General features: G+C 44.1%; 1 pseudogene; it reads left to right on the top strand.

Annotated features, from left to right (window-relative positions):
* Positions 1 to 2,518: 2,518 nt before the first annotated feature.
* Positions 2,519 to 19,812, top strand: part of LOC148514823 (killer cell lectin-like receptor subfamily G member 1) — a 113,850-nt pseudogene continuing 96,556 nt past the window's right edge.

Genomic DNA, 19,812 nt, shown 5'->3' with positions numbered 1-19,812 from the left:
ACACTATGTTTAATAATCTTATTCACAAATGAAAACGCAAGGCCAAGCAAGGCGAAACGCGTGTCGGATCCCCCGGGTGCCCTGTGACTGTGCATTGCGGGACACCCAACACCAGGTTCCTATCTTGTTACACGCAATATCACTGCCGTTACTTTAACGGAGCAACTACCATGCTGCTCACCCATAGCCGCCATTACTAGGAGGCACACAGAACCTTTCCTCTGAGGTAGCATATATGTAACATTAACTACGGCAATACCTCTGACATGCACTATAGACACCTCATTATTATATCAGCACTCAGCTACAACTATATATATTCTAGTACATGCATCCTTATGTGATAGAGAGATTTAGCGTAACTTTGATTGGGACTACTGATACAACATTATACATGTGATTGCACCTTGATATACCTGTGCAACAGTTCATTTACTTTTGTTTTTCATGTTCATCGTTACTTGCTTTGGTTATGTAGCACTTGCATGTTACCTGCATCAACGACGAGTTAACGGTCATACTATCCTATTTAATTGATGCTCGGTATAACCATGTTACTAATTGTAGCAAAATGTTATAATAACACAAGTGCATGAGATTTGGCTTATACTCTTTATTTGTGATTATAGGCAAGTGCACCTGCATGGAAATATATACCAGTATAAGAATTTATCTTGTTAAGTGATTTATTTAAATAGCAGCATGCACCACACCAGGATTGTATAAATCTCAGTACTCCTAGTCTATACCCTCCCTGTGGTTCTCATACCAGCCTATTGGTTCTCTCATTAATTTGTCCAAAACCCTGGGTCAAACAAATAAAAGCAGAAATTAGGGCTTATGAAGGGAACCATAGTTGACTGTTGTTTCAAGGGGTAAGTGCTATGTCAGATCTCTCACTCTTTCTCCTCTACATTTGTTAAGAGAAAGCAGCAGAGTCTGTATACAGGATCTGTTATTGCCAACTTTTTCTTCTCTCTCTTATATCACATACTCTGTATTGTAATAGTGCTTTGAATTAGGATACATTATGCCCTAAGGTGTGCAATTGATTCTATTTTGCATTACAGAAGACTCTTATTTTACATGTTATATGTTGTATTTTGTGATATGTATATGTCTTTATATTTCGCCAATAAATAACTTGGAGTATCACAACCCTCACCCCTTGTATATATGTATTCATTTATATAGTATGACAAATACTTTTTGTCATCTGTCTGAAGTTTTGTTGTGTCAGTCAATTTTAATGATTATTGCTTTGTATTAAAAGTTATGTTTTAAACTCTTTTTTTTCTGGACTGAATCCAATGAGTGCACCCATTGAAAGAGTTCTTGTGTTTGGTCTCTCTTTCAGCCAACATCATTTTCTCCCCAAAACTAAAAAAACCTGTTAGGGTGGTTTTGCCAAAACCAAAACACAAACTTAATACAGAACCAAAACATGGAGATCGGCGCAAATCTCTAGAAAAAATGCACATTTGCATCTGTGAAGAAAGATCTGAGGAATTCAGAATCAGCCCCAATATAAAAACCAAAAAACCAGAGCAAGGAAGCTCCCCCCCCTCTTTCTACAGCCTATGTAATTTGTTTGATACTTGAGGCCTTTGTAAAAAAATATTGACATTGTACTGTACACCTAGAGGACAGCCATGTTATTGTGTGTATATTGACTAGAGATGTGCGGTTCAGTTCTACAGAAATCTGAATCCACCCAAATTTTGTGAATCCAAGTAACTCCGAGTCGCAGTTCTGATCTCCGGGCCGGCTCTAGGAACACTTTCAAAACACATAACTGATCAGCCCCATCTGATCCTTATATAGACTACTAGTGAGATGGGATGCAGACAGGATACCGGTGGGCATTATCCCACCCGCCGATATTCTGACATGCACGTCCCAACATGAGACTAAAGGTAGGCATCGAAATCCCGACGCCTATCATAAGCCCCACTACGAAATGCCGGGTGTCTAAGCATCTAGCTGTGGGGCTAGGTCTAGGGAACCCTGAGTGGACTTAGGGCACCCTCCAGGAGGTTTAGGGTAGGGGAAGGGGGGGGTTAGGGTTAGGCACCACCAGGGGGGTTAGGGTTAGGCAACACCCTGGGAGGGTTAGATTTAGGGTGCGGGGAGGGGGGGTTAGGTTTAGGTACTAGGGGGGGTAGGGTTAGGCACTCCTAAGGGAGGGTTAGGGGGGGAGAGGAGTGAGTTAGGGTACTTACCTTCATCTGTCGGGATTTCAACCTGGTGGGCTGTCGCTGTCTGTAATTGATCTGACAGCATTACATACCGATTCCAGTGAGACTAGGTTCTTGTTTTGTGTTATTAAAGCACTGACGGTCTCTTTGCCGTTACTGACCATGCACATCTCTAAGTGAAATGTTCATCTAGTCTGGTTAGACCACACAGGAAGAGCAGAATGTTCAATCACACATCATATACCACATTCTTTACGATCTATATAATTACTTACTGTGTCACAGTATCTTAGACATTACCCGCCGGCTCTGCTAAGTACATGGATACATCAGGTAAGATATATTTTTTTTTATTAGAACTTATTTAAAAAATGTGATCATGTGATCCGCTCAGGGAAGAGCTCACCTGTATATTGGAAAATGTAGGAATTCTGGAATAAATTATAAAAGTAGAAGATTGTTCCAGCATAATCACTTGTATCAAGACCATGTGATGTCACCGGTTTCCATGCTGTGCAAGGTTTTATTTCTTTCCTGTCTCTTGTCTGATAAGCGCATACTGTATTTTAGGAGAAGAACGTCATCTGAAGTTTAGAGCACATTTTGAATATTGCTTTGCAGTGTCCTTGCATTATCTTAGTTAAGTGAGATGAATAAAGCTAAGTGAGTGAGGGGGAGGCTGTAATCATCTTTAAATAATTGCAGATGCAGCTGTTTAGTGCTTCTGAGACTGCCCCTTTACTCAGAGGTTCCTAAACTCGGCCCTTAACAGTCCAGGTTTTAAGAATATCCATGCTTGATGACAAGTTAGTGCCTCAGTCAACTGGATTTAACCACCTGTGCTCAACCATGGATATCTCCAAAACCTGCACTGTTGGGGTGCCTTGAGGACCATGTTTGGGATCCTCTGCCTTAACTACTCGCCTGTCAAATGATGTGACCACACCAGGCTGTGTGTTCCCTGATATGGTCACAAACTATGCGACAAATTAGAATTTCCCACTGGGCTGCTGATAGAAGATAATCTTCCAGCAGCCGCCAATCGCAGAGGGACCTCCTGACCTCTCTGCATCCTTGAGCCTTCCCCCAGTATCTGGTGTACAGCCAATCACTTCTGATCAGGGAGCCTGGCAGCAGCCACCGGTGAAGTGTAACTAAACCACCCCTCAGCCCCCCCAGTGTATACCTGGCAGCTGCTCAGAGGAGGCAGCCGCTGACGAAATGTAAAGTCACAATGATCATTGATGGTCCCAGTGTTCTCCCCAGGCTTTATTTAAAGGGTGGTCCACCTGCCAATATCTTGCCCCCTGAGACCTGCAGGACGCGCTGCTTGTCCTGTGTGCAGTGCCGCAGAAACCAATCACAGGAGGTGGTGTCTTCTCAACCAATCGCCGCCGGCAGATTTTCCTCACTACAGCTCCCAGAATCACCCTGGCGCTTGCGGCTCCTCCTCCCTCTGTGTCTGCCTTCTGCAGCTGCCGCCCCCTCATCGCTCAGACACAGACTCCATTACTCTTCCTGTGCCCCATGTTCCAGGCTCACTCAGACACACTCTGGTCCCTCTCTCCTTCACACGCCGCTCCCGCCACAGCCACTCTCCATTCACTGGGCCTCATGGGAACGTCTGACCCGGGCTGGGGAGGTGAGCAGACCCGTTGGTGCTACAGAAACACTTCCAGAAGCTGGTGCCACAGCTGCTCAGGTGTAAACGGTGCTGGTAGAGGAGCACCCTGAAAGGTGGGGACCCCTGTCATTGGTGTTACTGGCTTGCTTTGTGGCCTCTGTCACTCCCCAGCTATGTGGCCCCTTCGCCTGGTATTAATTCCCATTTACCCTGACTGCTGTGTGCACCCCCCTCCTTAACCCTAGCACTGCCTCTCCCTAACCTCCTCCTTGCCCCCAATACAGCCTAGCTATCTACCCTTGCCCCTCCCAACAGCCAGGCCAGGCATAGTGTGCAATAAGGGGGCATACTGTGTACATATTAGGGGTGTGCACCGACCACTTTTCGTGTTTTGTGTTTTGGTTTTGGATCTGGATCTTTCTTCGTGTTTTGGATCTGGATTGGTTTTGCCAAAACCAGCCTTCCGTGTTTTGGGTTCTGGGTTTTGTGTTTTGGATCTGTATTTTTTGGAAAAAAAGCAAAAAAACAGCTAAAATCACAGAATTTATGGGTTTTTATGCTCCTATTCAATTATTAACCTCAATAACCTTCATTTCCACTCATTTCCAGTCTATTCTGAACCCCTCACACCTCACAATATTGTTTTTATGGCCAAAAGGTTGCACCAAGGTAGCTGGATGACTATGCTAAGCGACACGAGTGGGCGGCACAAACACGTGGCCCATCTAGGAGTGACACTGCAATGGCAGACAGGATGGCAGTTTGAAAAACTAGGCCCCAAACAGTACATACTGCAAAGAAAAAAAGGAGGTGGAAGATGGAATTGTCCTTGGGCCCTCCCACCCACCCTTATGGTTGTATAAATAGGACATGCACACTTTAACAAACCAATCATTTCAGCGCCAGGGTCTGCCACATGACTGTGGCTGAAATGATTGGTTCGTTTGGGCCCCCACAAAACAAGCTGGCAATTAATGTGTCCTTGCACAAACTGGCTCTACGGAGGCAAGATGTCGTCCGCATCATCCTCATCCACCGATTCCTTGGATAAAACAGGAAAAAGGGATTTAGGTGTCCCTGGACTGCTTACGGTCTTAGCCAAAGTTTCTGAACTTGACAGTAACTTTTTATGAACGTGCTGCAAGTGCCGTATAAGGGAGGATGTTCCTAGGTGGTTAACGTCCCTACCCCTACTTATTTCACTTTTACATATGGTACATATGGCAAGACAGTTGTTGTCCGGATTTGGATAGAAATATTGCCAGACCAAAGAGGTGGAATGTTTGGTCTTCTGCCCAGGCATGACCGTGATGGGCTTTTTCATCCCACGGACAACAACTGTCTCCCCAGGAGCCTGATTTAAACAAACCACATCACCATCAGAATCCTTCTCGCCAACTTCCTCCTCAGCGCCAGCTACAACAGTATCCTCATCCTGTTGTACTTCAACAGTGACATCTTCAATTTGCATATCAGCAAGTGGACTGTGGGAGCTCCTTTCAGCACTTGCAGGGGGCGTGCAAATGGTGGAAAGAGCCACCTCTTCCCGTCCAGTGCTGGGAAGGTCAGGCATCGCAACCGCCACCACACTTGGACTCTCCTTGGGGATTTGTGATATCTTCTTAGAATGCACAGTTCTTCGCTGTGCTTTTGCCAGCTTAACTCTTTTCATTTTTTAGCGGGATGAGGGCTTCCATCGTCATGTGAAGCTGAACCACTAGTCATGAACATAGGGAAAGACCTTGCCACTCCGTGTCGTAAATGGCATATTGGCAAGTTTACGTTTCTCTTCAGATGATTTAAATGTTTTTTTCAAGGTCATTTTCCTGAACTTTGTCATTTGGGATTGTATGTGCCCTCTACTATGACATTGGGCATCGGCCTTGGCAGACGACGTTGATGGCATGTTATCGTCTATGTCATGACTAGTGGCAGCAGCTTCAGCACTAGGAGGAAGTGGTTCTTGATCTTTCCCTATTTTATTTTTATCGGAGAAAGTTTGGTCCTCCATTTATGTTATATTGATATATACGTGCGGCTAAGGCGCACACAAACACAGAAAATATTTTTTTATTTTTGGTGGAGACTAGTGCACTTTGTGGGTTACACCACCCTTTAAGAAATGAGCCAGCCGGCCCTTTACTTATGGGACACAGGCGCACGCTTGGAGCTGCTCCTTTGTTGATGTACGTGCAGCCACAGTGCACACAATTCGCAAACACAGAAATATATTTTTTTATTTTGTTTGGAGTGCCCTTTGGGGGTTACAGCACCCTTTAGCGGTCAATCCAGCCGGCCCTTTACATATGACACAGGCGCACGCTTGGCACTACTTTGTTGATGCACGTGCGGCCACAGTGCACACAATTCACAAACACAGAAATATATTTTTTTATTTTTTTTGGAGTGCCCTTTAGGGGTTACAGCACCCTTTAGCAGTCAATCCAGCCGGCCCTTTACATATGACACAGGCGCACGCTTGGCACTACTTTGTTGATGCATGTGCGGCCACAGTGCACACAATTCACAAACACAGAAATATATTTTTTTATTTTGTTTGGAGTGCCCTTTGGGGGTTACAGCACCATTTAGCGGTAAATCCAGCTGGCCCTTTACATATGACACAGGCGCACGCCTGGCACTACTTTGTTGATGCACGTGCGGCTACTGCGCACACAATTCACAAACACAGAAAATATTTTTTTATTTTGTTTGGAGTGCCCTTTGGGGGATACACCACCCTTTAGCGGTCAATCCAGCCGGCCCTTTATTTATGGGACACAGGTGCACGCTTGGCACTACTTTGGTGATGCACGTGCGGCCACAGTGCACACAATTCACAAACACAGAAATATATTTTTTTATTTTGTTTGGAGTGCCCTTTGGGGGTTACAGCACCCTTTAACGGACAAGCCAGCCGGCCTTTTACTTATGGGACACAGGCGCACGCTTGGCGCTGCTTCTTTGTTGATGCACGTGCAGCCACAGTGCACACTGGGCCTGATTCAGACCCACTCGCGAGCGGCTGTCCACTCGCAAGTGGGTCGATGTTATGGACTGAGCATGCGCACGACGGAGGGAGCTCCGTCGTGCGCATGCGCCAGACGCGACGAGCGAAGGAAAGTCCTTCGCTCGTTGTGTCCGATCAAAGGGGGCGTGCTGTCAATGTTGATTGACAACGCGCCCCTTTTGGTGGGCGTGCCGGGGGCGTGCGTCCCTGACGGGGGCGTTCCCACGGGAACGCCTCCCGTCAGAACCCGGCCCACTGACATCACTAGTGATGTCAGTGGGAGTGATTTTGGCTCTGATAGAGCCAAAATCACTCCGGAGCTTGCGGTTGAAAACCTCAACCGCAGGCTCCGGCTCGCAAATTCGATGGTCGCGATGGTCTCGACCATCGCGACCATCACAATGCACGCTTGTATAGCCTGTGGGTGGTGACCCACAGCTATACGAGCGTCCAGGAGGACGCTCCATGAAAATGGAGCCCGGCCCTCATTCAGAGCGTGCGCTCTGCTCAGAGCGTACGGCTCTGAATGAGGGCCACAATTCACAAACACAGAAAAAATATTAATTTTTTTTGCTCTTGGGGGGAGCACCCCTGACGGACAGATCACCCCCTGGACAACACTGCAGCACCCCTTTAGGACTGGGTTACTGCACAGGACTTTGGAGTGGACACAGCCCCTATGGACAACTGACTGCACAACACAGTCCAGCCAGCCCCTATGGACTTTGAAGTAGTGGACACTGCCCCTATGGACAACAGTAGCACAGCGCAGCACAGCACAACACAACACTGCACTACACTACACTACACTACACAGCCCAGCCAGCCCTAACTCCCACCCTCCCTCTTCACTGTCCACAGCCGAGTGAGAAAATGGCGCCGACGCGGGTACCTTATATAGGATCCAAAACCCGCGAGACCCGGAAGGCGGGATGATGACGTTTTGCCTCGATTTCAGATCCGAGTCAGGCGGGAAAAGTCGAGCCTGACTTGGATCGGCCTCGGATCGGGGGGGCTCAGGGGGGTTCGGATTTCAAGAAATCCGAACCCGCTCACCCCTAGTACATATTGGGCAATAAGGGGGCATACTGTTTACATAATCAGCAATAAAGGGGCCATATTGTTTGGGCTTAATGTGAATTGGTACTATTGTGTGGCCACGCCCCCTCCATGTAAAGCTATGCCCCTTTTTGCACGAAGGCTGCCACCCGGCTGCTACATGATGCCACCCAGCTGGCAACATTTTCTGGGGAGAACACTAGGTCCGATATATCACTGATCATTTTAAATATCTATATTGAAGTTATGTGTTTAAAATAAATATATTTTATCTGTATATAATACTAAAAGTTATGTTTTAATATTTGTTATTGTAGATCTGCACTGCACATGACAAATCTTTTCTTCCCTTTTGGATTATTGTATATTCATCATTGTCATTGATAGCATCCTCCTTTATACATGAAAAAAAGATATATACAGATTTAAATAGTACCTGAATATCTGAAACATGGGGGGCTTAATAATGACCTTTCTATTTCTTTAAAATATAACTGGTGCTTTTGGTAAAAAAAAAAAAAAAACCTCTCTCTGTATAAGTTATAAATGGATGTGCTTGACCTACTGTAATTCAGTGTTTAACACATGGAAATAGTTAAGTGAGGTATATACAGTATACACTGTTTCCATCTTTGTGAAAAGTTTCTTGAAAAAGATTGTGAACTATTTTTATATTCTTACAGTTTATTCATTCCTTGTTACAGGTTGAGTCTCCCAAATCCAAAATGCTTGGGACCAGGGGTATTTTGGATATCGGAAAATTATGTATTTTAGAATATTTGCATACCATAATGAGATATCTTGGGAATAGGACCCAAATCTAAACACAGGATGCATTTATGTTTCATATACACCTTATACACAGAGTGTGAAGGTCATTTTATACAATATTTTTTATAATTTTGTGCCGTAAACAGTTGGTGTAATTTGAACCATCAAAAAGCAATAATTTCACTATCTCAGTCATGCTAAAAAAAAAATCTGTATTTTGGAATATTTGGATATGGAAGACTCAACCTGTAATTTTCTGGATGTGAATTGTAAAGGTCTGTCATTCTAGAAAAGAGTTAATCTATTGTTTAACATGATAATTAAATGAGTTATCATGTTCCAAACCCAGCTCTGTTCTTGACTATTATTTAGTGTTCTGCCAACTGGACTGCTTATTAGTATGTTATGCCCATGAAATTGACCTAGATTTCTACCAGAGCCCTTTTCTGTTATCAGAATTGCCTGCTAGTGTGCTGAACTCAGGAATGTTTTGACTCTATTATACAGTGTTTAACATATTATCCATATCTGTGCTATTCATTCTTTATAACATATTCTCAATTTATAACAGTAGGTAAGTTGTTTGTTTCTTGATGACATATAACTGCCACTGGAATCCTCCACTGAACCTCAGTGGGAAAGTTTATATCTGGGTGGCCTTTCTGGCTCCCTAGTCTTCTATAGCTGCTCTCTATTCAGAAGCTGCCAATTAAGAAAATGATTCTGCCTTCATCATACTGCTCTGGATATTAAATAGGGTTGAAAGTCATTAATTTCATCCAAAGTTTTGTCCTACTCAACTCATCTCCTCCTCCTGCCATTGACCTCCTTACCTTCATCTTTTAACAGATCTACAGTCCCCTGAACCAGCTATCCATGACTTCTCTTGACCTCCAAACAAAACTCCAGTTCATAGTTTTGAACTTGTTCTTGATCCTTGCCTCCTAGATCCTCACCTATAGAGTACTGGGTCCTCAATTCCTCCACCTTTTACCCATCCTTCTCCCAGTGGATTTCCTGACTCCAACCTACCAGAGCTGCTCTCCCTCAAGGACCTTCCAATTGGGCACATGTTCCTGTTCATGCTGCACAAGGCCACTGTGTTGGACTAGTCACATCTCCTCCCCATCCACTCCCCTCATCTCTAGTTGTAACAGATCTGCTTTTTTCAAACCTATCATTCATGTCTTTTCTGGACCCACCATCATTTTGGCCTGTACCTAAAACTGTAGTGGTTTTGACCTACTAATACTGCCCTGCCTCCTGGAGTCACACATTATGCCTCCTGGGTTCTACATTAGTCTCAGACCCTCTTACACATTACATTAGCCACTTTTAATCTTGCCCACAGCTCTGGACTAACCTTGGAACCCTTAGACTGTTTTGACTCTGGAATCTACATCCCAATCCCCAGCTATTCTAAACTCCAGACCATGGCTGTAGCCTGGAATTGGACTCTTTTTTTCTTCGGTTTGTATATTTATTTTGCTAACCATGAATGCCTTTGTCATTGCTCTTCCTACTGTTAAGGTGCCTATCCACTAGAAGACAGGCAAAAGACTGCACGATTACGACATTGTAATCGTGCAGTCGTTTGTCAGTCTGTGATGTGCCTACACTGAATGAGAAGTCGTTCAGTGTAGGCACAATCAATCACCTGCAAACATGCTGTACCTGACGTTATCGTCAGGTTGACCAGCATGTTTGCACAACGATAGATATCTAAAAGACCAATTTTTAAAACAATCTGCAAACAATTTACAAACGATTATCGAACGATCGAACAGTATCGATATCGTTATTGTTCAATTGCTCATTTTAATCATCTAGTGGATAGGCACTTTTACTTTTATTCATTTAGCTTAGAATATAATATTTGATTTCCTATCTCTATCCTCCCACAGTATGTTTGGTTTGCTATTGTTGTACCACACAGGCGCTATTGTAGTTCACATCCAAAAGTGTATCACAATGTCTTTCAAAATACTTATTTAATAAAATCTTATTTTTTTTTAAATTGACATGGAAGAGTCACTTCTTTATTTTCAAAGTTCAGTACTTTAGTCAATTTAATAACCAGAGGAAATCCTAGTATCCTTCATCCATAGTAGGAAGTCTCAAACTTAAAGAAGAAAATTTGCCACAAATAGTGTAGTATTTTCATATAAAATATAGTAAATTTATTTACACTTTGCACTCACAATATATAAAAACATGGTGATGTGTAAAATCCCTATGAAGCAAGTTCTCTATTAGATTTTATCCCCGTTTTGGTGGCGTTATATGTTATGTTTTTATATACTGTGAGTGCAATGTGTAAATAAATTTACTATATTTTGTATGAAAATACTACACTATGGACCTCATTCAGAGTCGGCCGCGAGCGCCGATGCGCTCGCAACCGACTCAAAGGTAAGGTCTGCGCACGCGCAGTGGCCGCACTGCGCATGGGCAAGCCCCGGAGCGAGAGAGAAAATCTCTCGCTCCGGAGCTCTCTATGTTGATCGACAGCTCGGCCCGCTTTGTAGGCGGGGCAGGGGGTGGCTACACAAACGAAGGCGTTCCCATGTGAATGCCTGCCGTTTTGAGGGCGGCCGCACTGACATCATCAAACTCCCTGGGGCTTACGAGTGCCGAGACCCAACCTTAGGGTCTCGTCGTAAGCCCCGATGGTCGCGATGGTGATGACCATCACCCTGGTCACAAGCTAAGCTGTCGGTGGTAACCCACAGCACTTTAAAAAAGGCAGCGCACGCCCTCATTCATAGAGAGTGATTGCTTCTTGCAATCGCCTCTGAATGAGGGCCTATGTGTGGCAAATTTTCTTCTTCTTTAAGAGTTTGAAACTCTTGCATGACTTGTAGATTGCCAGGTCTTTCTATAACAAACTGCCATCCACTTTCTTTTCAACTACTTCAACCGCCCACTCATCTGAATTTTGATATTACATATTGTCATACACCACTTAACCCCCAGTCCTCCTCTGGTGGCCTCTCATTGTGATATACCTCTCATCTTTTGGAATGACAAAATGCTACAATGGATGTCTTTCTATACTCCTGCTGCTCCTTCAGATTCATACCCCAAGAGCTCAAAATTTGTCTCTTCCACCCCATTCACCTTTGGATATCAGTAATCATCTATTGCCCTCATGGTCCTGTCTCCAAATTCCTATATACCTTACTGCCTGCCTCCCCACACTTCTTCTCTCTCCCAACATTACCTGATCTTGGGCAAATTTCAATATTCCTATAGATGTATCCTGATCCCTCAATTTCTAAACTTCTTCCCTCTTGACATCTTTTGGTCTCCCTGTCACTCGCCCTCTCACTCTAGTATCTACCCCTTGATTTTCTCTTAACACAACAAGGTGATCTGATTTGTCTAATTTCCCCTCCCCTTTCTCTGACCATATTCTCCTTACCTTTAGCATTTCCCTTACCCCATTTACCTCCTCTCCCATCCAAGGTTGCCTTCACCAAACATAAACTTGAGGCTATTGACCGTGATCATTTCACCTCCTCATTTGACTCACTTCTCTCTCTCTCATTGCCACCCACTCCTGCCATAACTGCTGTTTCCTTCTACAAAGCATCCTTACCACCTGCTACTGTATGAGCTCTATGGGTCTGATCGGTCACTATTTGCCTTCACAGATCCATGACTCAACCCTGGCTTTACTAATGCACCAGAGACCTGCAAAAGTATTCTGTAGCTATAACTAACTAGATGTAATTTTATTTCCGTAAGGACTTACATGCAGTTTAGAAATATGACAACTCCCTGACTATTCAATGTGACAGAACCTGTGCTCTAATATTTCTATCTCATTATCCTTGTATTCAATTCTGGTATTGTTCTGAGCAGCTGTTGAGGTTTAGCGAAACATATTAAGTTGGTATACATGCATCTTACTGTACATGTGTGGAATTTCACATTACCACACCTGTTCTGTCATTGTAATAACCTGTCGTGTCACTTACTAACATGTACATTATTATTTTCACTCCCAGATAAATCACCGCAGACAAAGCTCTGGGTCCCTACCTGGAAGGGGGTTATTATTACTCTTCTCATTGGCGCCAATATCACCTTCATCCGCATCATTGAAGTGCTTGGTAAGTGACATCACAGCTGTGAGGTGCCAGTGCCTGGGCGTCTTCCGTATTGTATTGTACCCAGTTCTGGCACCTGTCTCTGTCAGTATATGATGAAGTTCAATCTTTAAATGTTGATAAATAAACAAGGAGTAAACAGAGCAGCTCTTTGAGATCTGGAGGCGTATTATCACCTGAAAGATAACTTCTGGAAATAATTCCAAGATGATAAACATGGTGTGATAAGTATAGATGTATTTTATGAAATAATATAATGCAGAGTTTATTTTCATTATTAACACATTCTCAAGTTCTGCAGTAAATTACAATAACAAAGTGCTCAATTAATAAAGTAAAGTGTACGAGGTAAATGTGAAACACTAAGAACAGCAGTGCCATGCAGTATTAGCAGAAGCATATTATTGCCTGGGGGGAGAAGTGTTTGCAGCTCCCCATACCGTACCATCTTCATGTCATGTTCTCGGAAGATGGCACATGCGCAAATAATAGAGAAGGCTCTGCCCAGAATCATTACTATCACCAGAGCCATCTTTGTGAATAAATCACATGGCACTACTGGCAAAAAGTAGGGGAGAACCCATAGCAGGCATACCAATCTGGGTGCAGGGTGTGCAGTGAGGGACCCACTTGACCCAGGGACCCATGTGCTCCACACACCCAGCACCCATTATAGATATGCCTATGAATAGCAGCCTTAAAAAAATAAATCTACACAAGAGACCCTGCAGAGTCCTGAATACCACATGCGTGACCCCCAGTACATCTCCCAGGGAACATTCTGACTCATCACTCAATTTTGTTATGAGCTGAAACCACATTTTTCACCAATACAAAAATTTCTTCACTAACCACAATAACAACACCTGTATTTAAATTCAAGTGTGGCTTCTACTGTAGATTGGACACTCGGATGTGGACATGACTCACCTTCCCTTTAAATTAATAATTTAGAGTCTGCAATTTTGCAATAGTACATATACAGTGTTTGCTGTGCTAAACCAACCTCTCTCTTTGTCCTTCAGTGTATCAGCGTCTGTACCAAGATACAAATTATATGAACTGTAGGACAGAGATGAAGAAGCAGCTCTGTGTGAACTCCACCAGGACACTAGTAGGTAAATGCATTACACTGTACAACAATGAAAATGTTTCCGATGTGAAAATAGTTACTTCTAATTGATTTCAGCATGCAAACAATGAATATGACATATAAACTCTCTGTTAGCGCTGAGTACCGAGATATAGCCCATTTATGACGATGTAGGGGTATTCCTAGTGACGTGGGCAGAATGGAGAGAATCTTACCAGCAATCTGCGTTCCGCGCAGAGGGGGCGGGGCCTAATGACCCAATTAAATGAATCAGTTATTTGTCCCCTCCTCTATTCAAATATATGCGATTCACGGGATTACCCACACAAGATACCTGTGGTGCACTGAGTGACAAGCATAGTGAGCGATTCTACCAAGACATTTCAGCAATGGAACAAAGATATCAGGGTAGGTGATCACTACTGTTGGACAGTGACAAGAGATGCCCCAGAAGAGGAGTACAAGCGACAAGCAAAGAGAAAGCACCCCCATGAATATGCCACTATATTACATAGTACTTTCCTATGCTGTATGTTTGTTTCCTATGCTGTATGTTTGTTTCGTTTTATGTTCTTATTTGTGATTTATTGAATTAAAACAACTGTTATTTATTTCCTATCAAGAAAATATCAGATTATTTTAAAATATCTCTTCACTATAACTATATTACTAATGTACATACAGTATAGTGCAAGTAGTGTAGCTCAAAAAATAGAGCTAGTAAAAACATTCTGAAATAATTTTAGTTTTTCTTGACCTCAAATTAGTAATATATGACTATTTTTAGAAAGGAAACAAATTAAAAGTATTAATTTGTTGTACAGTGCAGAAAGGTAACTCATGGAAATTAAGATTAAGTGTAAAATAAAACAGCATATTATGTGCATGTGTGCCAATAAGACTCTAAACAAAGGGTACACCGCCATTGTTACCCATTAAACCCTCCACCACATACATATGAGACAAAGATCTTTCTGCCTTCAGCAAACAGTAGTCCTTGGGCAGGGAGTTTTGAGGGGTGTAATGTAATAATTGTATTTCCACTCACTGTGGCCATTTTTTGTGGCTCCATCTGAATTATTCTTGACTGCCACAGGTAACTGATATATTATTCACCTCCCAGGTGTCAGCCTAAAAGAGCCCCTTCCTCTCTCACCCAACAAAACATCAGAAAACAACTATTGGGGAAAATATAAGGCTGGGTAGAGATAACAATAAGGTAAGGTGAAAAGTCAAACACAAAAATAATAGAGTAATGAAGTGGTCTGAAAGGTGCAAGAAAAACTCATACTTACAGATGTGTCCTCGTATACTGTATCTAGTGTCTATACGTCATACAATGCGAGATGCCCGACGCAAATATTTGGTATCCCCTAAATGCTATACGCTATATGGAAGGAACCCAAGCTATATATCACAAAACTAGCTGGGACATGGTAACATAGGAACCCTCCCTGGTAATGGCCATGGAGCATGCATGATCACTAGACTGCACATGCTCAGGATACCGGGCACAGGACCACTGACGCTGTCACTTCACTCCCAGCACATCATAGGGATGGGTCCTTATTTGAGCCTCTGTCCATGCATTTGGTCTTTCATACACCCCAGCACTATGGTTGCATCCCGCAATGCCATCATGGGTGCTAATATCGCGCCCAGATCATATCGCAAATGTGATTATTAATAAATGGGCCTTTGTGTCTTACTTGCATCACAGACGCAGCAAAACACTACTCAATCTATTGTAGAGACAATGGGGGGCAGAGGCATCACCAGGTCTGATGACACATGGTGCGCACTCTAAATCCCCCCCCCATGTGACGATGCCATGCGCGCCCGAAAAGGGGGCATGGCCTTTCACAAAAGGGGCGTGGACTCATGGGAACTCCCAATTGTGTCACTCCGGGGGAGTGTCCAGCATCCCCGGTGATGCTGGTTTGTCTCTGGAGACTAGTACCTTCTCTGTCATTACAAGAGAATGTGACACTGCAGCACCCAACTCCTGTCATTGAGGAGGAGCCGGCATTTTGGTGTCATCCCCTCCGAGGGTGACACTCGGGTGGAGCTCGCACCCCCATATTGACACCACTGCTGTGAGGTAACTTTAACCGCACAGGAATTAGTTTTAAATATATGCTAAGTCAAAGATGAAGCACAACGGAACTTGGAGCACGAAAAAAACGTGTCTACTGCATCGGAGCCCTTCTTACACAGATTCAGGCTCAGCCACACACAGATATACAAATAACGCACATAAAATTGATCAGTATTCTATTTATGCTAATAAGGCGCATATTTTGAGCAATATAGAAGCATGGCGCTGCCGAGTAGCATGGGACCTGGTGCGCTGAGAGGGACTATTTTTATGAGGACACATCTGTGTGTGTGTATATATATATATATATATATATATATATATTACACACACACTATATGTCAAATAGGAAGTACTCATATGATTTGGGTTTTATTAATTAAAAAAAAAATGATGTTTTAATAATTACCCTTTATCAGGACCAAACAAACATCACTAATGCTGGGTACACACTGACAGATATATTGGCCGATCAATTGATCGGCCAATATATTTGGTGCCCGTCGGCCACTGTGTACCAGCGATATGTAAGTGAACGACGTCGTTCACAGACATATTTCTTTGGCTGTGCTGTGTGTACGGACGGTCTGCAGACCCTTCCCCCGGCCGCAAGAAGCAGATGATGGCCATTCACTGTGTGTGAACGACCATCAACTGCAGATATATCACTGGATCTGCAGATATATCTGTATAGTGTGTATCTGTATAGTGTGTATCTGTATAGTGTTTACCCAGCTTAACACCTCTGGATATAAGAAGATGAGGACTGTGTTTATTGGCAAATATTAAATTTAGGAATAGAGATAAAACAGAATAGATTGTCATAGTAATCAATATAATGGACCAAATGTAATACGGTGTCAGTTTTGGTAAATTGTGAGTTTTGTGCTAAACTCGCATTTTTTCACAACTCTCCAATGTAATAGGGAGTTAGTTCAATAGAACTCGCATTTTTCAGAGTTACTAAAAATCCCCATTCTCAAACTCGCATCCAGATGTTTTCACATTGAGAACAATCAACTCGCCCAATGTAATAGAGTGTATGTTCTAGACTAGCAAAAAAAAGATTACCAAAAGTCCGCCAATAATAGACCTGCTTCAGGCTAGTGAGTACATCCTGAGCAGGTCAGATTAACACAGAAACATGCACATATCCATGAGATCAAAGCCGGATTTAAAACTCATGGGGCCCTAGGCAAGATACCAGTTTGGGGCCCACCTGCCTCAAATAAGGGGCATGGTCACACAATAGTACCAATGCAAATTATGCCACACAGTAGTGCCCCTTATACATGTTACACCACACAGTTTAGCTGGTTATTCTCATTATGCCACACAGTAGTGCCCCTTATACATGTTACGCAACACAGTAGTGACCCTTATAGCACATAATGACAAGTAGTAGAGCCTCTTATACACATGCCACACTGTAATGGCCCATACACATTATGCCACACAGCACCTACTTTATAGAAGCATGCAACCACTGGAAGGAGAGCGGGGAATAGGGGAAGATATCACTTTATCTACCTGACACAGCGGACGGTATTCAATTGTTATAGCGCGCCCGATCTCCCATATAAAGTGACGGGAGATCGCGGGGCGCTATTCAATTTGATCGCAAAAAGTGCTGTTTGGGCTCCCAAATGGGTCACTTTTCGCCCAGGAGCAACAGTTGAATACCGCCCAGCAAATTCAAATATCAGGCTCTTGATTAACTGAAATCCACAAATACCTTCTACAAACAAGGAGCTAAATGACCTCCCTAGAGGAACAGCAGAATGGCTAGGTCTCAGAGAGAAACCTGTTGATCTCCAGCTCTTGTGATACTACAAGTCCCAGCATGTGCTCCCATACAATGGCTGTCAGTTTTGAGAAATTTGTAGTTCCATAGCAACTGCAGACCAACATATTGCCTAAAGCTGGCCACACATAAAGATTATCTGTCAACCAGCCAACTAGTTGATTGGTTGGAATGAAAATCTGATAATGTATGAAAGCAAATGACAATCAGCAATTTGCTCCGAAACGCTGGAAAATGCACAAAAACTGTTGTTTGAACAAATAGTTTAGTTCAAATATTTAACAAACTTGTCTGACGACCATTTTCATCTGTTTTCTGGCATTTAGGAGCAAATTGCTGATCATCAGTTACTCCCATACGTTACCAGATTTTCATTCCAACCAATCAACAAGTTGGCTGGTTGGATGTAAGTTGGTCTAGTGTGTGGCCAGCTTTAGCCTTGTCTAGTAGCACTAGTGGGGGGAGGGGACACACATTAAAATGCAACTGTTAAGTTACAGGACAACAAAAAAAGCTAGTCCTGCTGCTAGATTGTGGCATTAGATTGTAACTATTAAATAAAAGAACAAAAGTCTAATTAATAAAAATAGAGACACTATAAAGTGCATTTGGGGTTGGGACACCTCTTTACTAAATCTAACAACACTAATTATACACACTGTAACCTACCCTTTCAACCTACAGGCAATGATTTTGGGGGAAAAAAGTCCAGCACAATACTTACAGTACTATTGCTGGAGCTCAGGGATGGTCCCAAACCAGGCCATTGTAATTCAACTGCGGAGTGAGCTAGTTATAAAATGGCCCACAACAGGATGAGTCATCACTCCCCTTTTATATCTCTAGACAGACAGGAGGGCTGGGTTTGCCTCAGTGGGAAGAAGCAAACCCAGCCCTCCTGTCTGTCTCTAGATACCATCCAATCCCTGCTTTTGCTGCAAGCATGGAGGGGGAGCACTGAGCAGTGATCACTGGCTGTATGACAGCCGGAAACTGCTGACACTGCCGGAAACTGCAGGGAAGTTCACCAGCCAGCAGGCAGGGGCGTATCTACCCATTGACCAGGATGGCACTCGCCCGGGGCGCCGTCCAAAGGGGGGGCGCCATCCGGCAGTGCCACCAGTAGCCAAGGAGTGGACAAGCCCCCGGCCCCACAAGTGTAGGGCAGACCGCAGAGATAGCGGTCTGCCCTACACAGTTTACAAACACACATCCGCCAGCGGCAGCTGTGTGTTTGTAATAGCAACCAGCTAATGAGAGTCAGACAGACTCTCATTTGCTGCTGTGTCGTCCGTGGAGGGAGCAGGCTGGAGCTCACTAATGAGCTCCGTGTGCCGGCTTCCCCCGCAGCATGTGATGGGAGAGACGTCATACGTCATGACGTCTCTCCCATGCAGGAGAAGAGTGGCCGCGACTCAGAGCAGACAGCGGCGGTCGCATCAGGAGCGGGGATCAGGTAAGTTGAATTTTTTTTGTTCTTTGTGTGTGTAAGCCTGGCACTAGGAGGGGGTGGGGCACTGAAATAGAGGGTGGCCACCACTGGGGGCACTTTATGGGGGGGTGCCCGCTACTGGGGGGCACTGTATAGGAGTGGCCACTACTGGGGGCAATTTATGGGGGTGGCCACTACTAGAAGCACTGTATAGGGGTGGCCACTACTGGGGGCAATTTAGGGGGTGGGTGGCCACTACTGGGGGCACTGTATAGGGGGGACTACTACTGGGGGCACTGTATAGGGGGGGCTACTACTGGGGGCACTGTATAGAGGGGGACTACTACTGGGGTCTACTACTGGGGGTGACTACTACTGGGGGCACTGCACAGGGGGGGCTACTACTGGGGGCACTGTATAAGAGTGGCTACTACTGGGGGCAATGCATCATAGGGGGAATTACTACTGGAGGATTACTATTGGGGGTACTGCATAGGGGGGGGGGCCAGTCCATTAAATTGCCAGGGGCGCTTGGATCACTAGATACATCCCTGCCAGCAGGTCACTGTCACTGTATGGGTAGACAGGAGAGTTATGCTTCTGCAGCG

This window comes from Taudactylus pleione, unplaced genomic scaffold (assembly GCF_031769625.1).
Source record: "Taudactylus pleione unplaced genomic scaffold, aTauple2 ptg000258l, whole genome shotgun sequence".
Classification (NCBI taxonomy): domain Eukaryota; kingdom Metazoa; phylum Chordata; class Amphibia; order Anura; family Myobatrachidae; genus Taudactylus; species Taudactylus pleione.
This window is presented reverse-complemented; position numbering and strand designations above follow the sequence as displayed.